Source organism: Gossypium raimondii, chromosome 11 (genome assembly GCF_025698545.1).
Source record: "Gossypium raimondii isolate GPD5lz chromosome 11, ASM2569854v1, whole genome shotgun sequence".
In the NCBI taxonomy this organism is placed as follows: Eukaryota; Viridiplantae; Streptophyta; class Magnoliopsida; order Malvales; family Malvaceae; genus Gossypium; species Gossypium raimondii.
Window position 1 is genome coordinate 15,801,774 of NC_068575.1, and position 3,597 is coordinate 15,805,370.

The 3,597-nt window shown below is 31.0% G+C and overlaps 1 long non-coding RNA gene across 1 annotated transcript; it reads left to right on the plus strand.

Annotated features, from left to right (window-relative positions):
• Positions 1–721: 721 nt before the first annotated feature.
• LOC105804477 (uncharacterized) lies at positions 722–2,783 on the plus strand. The gene is made up of 4 exons (XR_008190721.1): positions 722–1,165; positions 1,288–1,368; positions 2,068–2,149; positions 2,279–2,783. It is a non-coding gene; the product is annotated as an uncharacterized LOC105804477 (long non-coding RNA).
• The last annotated feature ends 814 nt before the right edge of the window (positions 2,784–3,597 follow it).

A 3,597-nucleotide genomic window follows, 5' to 3' on the forward strand; every position in this document is an offset into this window, starting at 1 on the left:
CACAATAAAAACATATTGAGAAACCGATAATTTAAAAAAACTTATGCTTTTTAAATGGAAACAAAAAAAACTCAAAAAGATTGAGTAAAATACCAGTAATCGATGATGAAAATAGGGTAATCTTGATTGAAATACCACTTCACTAATATGAAAGGCTAAGTAATCGCTGATGAAACAAGTCTTTTTTAGTGAGATGATGAAGAATTTTTCAAATGGTTGGGTAATCAAACGGATTTTTCAGATGGCTGAAGGATGGAATTGAAAGGGTTTTTACACAAATGTTGAAGGATGGAAATTTCTTATGAAAGGATTCAATATGACTAAAATAAAGATTCAGAGATGACTTTTGATGTTGAATGATGAAAATATCTGGGAATTGAAAAGGTTTCTTCAACAATTGATTCACTAACTGATGGAAAACATTTAATAGATTTTGGTTTTTCTCTTTTTAATAAATGATGTTATTAATTTAAGAGAAATAATTTTAATCATTTTTTTCCAAGGGGATAGGTCAAAGAGGGTGATACGTGATAGTGCGCAATTGGCCAGAGCTGCCACATCATCAAAAAATTAATATTGTTAGGCTCAGTTTATATAATGGACAAAAAAACCACAAGTACCAATATAAGAGAAATGGACAAGTTTGGGTACCAATTTTATATTTAACCCATTTTATTATGCATTGGGTACCAATTTTATATTTAACTCATTTTACTATACACATTTTATCATCTCAATCAATTGTATATTTATCCTTACTATTTATAAAGCCCTTTACTAAGTCGATGTCACCTGCCCCGTTCTTCTACCCGTTTTAGAAGCACTTTTAGGGAAAAAAGTCCTTTTTCTTGAAAAGGAACAAAGAACAGACTCCTTTTCTTCAAAAAATTTCACCGTTAGAAAATCACTTTTCTCCAGATGAGAAGCTAAAAATTTCTCCTTTTCTTCAGCTTGGAGTGCTTTTGGCTGGAAATTTACCAAATTAACCTGTCTCTTCTCCCACAAACGTTATTTCCCCTCCTCTGCTGGTTCTTTGGAACTGTCTTCTCCCACAAACTTGCTTTTGGCTGAAAAGAACAAAAATTTGATTTCTCATTCAGGATAGCTGCTACTGCTTTGAGGCAACACTCTAATTCTTAAAAGCTTTAAAGGCACCCAGGAGAAGGTACGTTCGTTTGTTTAAATACATACAGCTGTTTTTGATGCCCAAAAACTGATTATATTGATTCTTCTTTTTAACCCCTTTCCATATTTTCTGTTTCATCTTCCCACCGTCGCCTCATTCAGCCGATATTCCTAAACTAGCAAAAGTAGAAGTTGATCATCTCTTTTTCTCTTGTTTAAAACAAAGCAGTCACTCTCTTTCAAGTAAGAATTCCTATTTCCCATTTTATTTTCATGACTGTAGAGATCCGTCTGAATATTGTTGGTTCAACTTGTGCTTCTGCCCTTTTTCACATGAAGAAGAAGTTCTATATAGATTCTGATTTCACCACCCAATGGTTGAGTCCACACAAAAATAGAAAAGGCAAATCAAAAGAAGAAAGCTGAAAGGCATGGGTCACCATACGGATTGGGATATTTATGAATAAGATAATATTGGAATTTGAATATTTTAATAAAAATTTGTGGTGGATTTGATGTGAAGGTGGATGTCATTATCTGAATGCTACTAGTGATGTATGGAACAATATAACAAAGAGGGGAGTACACTGTGGGGGTGAATCTGGTTTTGTTTCTTGCTGGAAACAGAAGTTAACAAAAATTTCTTCTTCTGTTTAATATTTTCTTTCGTTGGAATTTGATTGCCATGCTTCATTGTTATAAAATACTCTATTTTTTCACTGAATTTTCTTTCAAAGCTCCATTTGTTGCTTCTTCTTTTTTCTTAAGAAATGTGGGAATGTTTGTTGTGTACCCTGATAAGAGAAAAAGCTTGTCTTTTGCGGTTAGCGTAAAGGGTCTGCTGCTGTTGCTATTTTGTTTCTTTCTTTCATGTTATTTGTTGAAAATGGTCTGCTGCTGTTGCTGTTTTCGTAACAGAGTAAAATGTTGAAAATGGTGCAGGAATAAGGGGATATTATTTGTTGCAATTGATCAAAATAGGCCTCTTTCAGACCAGGGTCCTTTTGATATTGTATTGCACAAGGTTAGTAGATATTTCTCTGTATATGTTTAACTGTCTTTCATTTACCTGTTCTTAAATTTTATTATGAAGCGATGCATACTCAACATGACCCATTTTTTTACCTCTATGTTTGTTATATCATGCTTGAAGAAGTGGCTGTTCCTTTGATCCTAGGGGTACTGCATGTTTGATTAGGCCTCAATAGCTTTGCCAATCCAAAATCTGAAATCTTTGCAGTCAATGAATCATCCAAGAGTATGTTATGTGGCTTGAGGTTGCAACGGATGATACACCCCTCACACTCTTCATGTAAATAAAGGATACCTTTAGCTACGTCCAATGCAATTCGGGCTCTCTCTTTCCACACTGGGCGTTTATTCATGTTGAACAGAAAGTTTGCCAGTGAGCCATTGCCCAAGTATTCATAAATGTGGAGCTTCCTTGAACCTTCCACCCAAAAACCAAGCAATCGGACCAAGTTCCTGTGATTAGTTCTTCCAATGACTGTCATCTCGGTTCGAATCTGATCTGTTTCTCTTGTACTTTTTTACATCATGGTATATACAAGTTTTATTACTATCGGTCTGATTCTGTTTAAAGATTTTAGTTGAACCTTTAAATGAAATGCAATACACACTAAACTGTTCAATTGAAACTATGTTTGCTTTTATAATTCTAAGTATTTTGTTTTATATTCTCAAACATTCAATTGAAACTATGTTTGCTTTTATAATTCTAAGTATTTTGTTTTATATTCTCAAACATTTAATCTAAGGGTGATGAAATAGTTAGTTCGATCCATTGTTAATTGAACTATAATTAACTAAACCGTTAGTTGAATTGAGCTTTTTCTGTTAAAATAATTAACCAAATCGAACCAACTTCAATTAATTTTGTCGGCTTTCTATTGAATTGTTGTTTATATAACTTTTTTTCTTTTGGTCGAAAGTTCATACCATTTTGAAACAATTATTGGTAAACATTACACTAAAATAGTAGTGTGCATTAAATCGAACAAAAATATGACAAACAATGTGCATTGTCATATATTAGAAAAAAACATTATAACATTACAATACAATGACAGTTGGAACAAAATTGATAGGTGTTTAATTAATTAAAATAAAAATAATTTTATAATAATACAATCGTGTCAATATCTAATTACAAATATTTAATTTTTATATTTAAATATTTAAATATAGTTTATATATTCTAATTAAATTTTATAAATAATTAATATTAATTACTTAGAAATATTTAAAATTAATATTATATATTAAAATATTAACAATAAGTTATAATAAATTATTTTTATATTTTTGCTAAAATATCATAATATTAACTAATTTGAACATTATTTAAATACATATTTGTTACTTTATAACCTCATGTCTAAAATGGACATTTTATTCTTCAAAAGCACTTTTTAACAGCAATGCCAAACACTCAAATTTCTCAAAAGCACT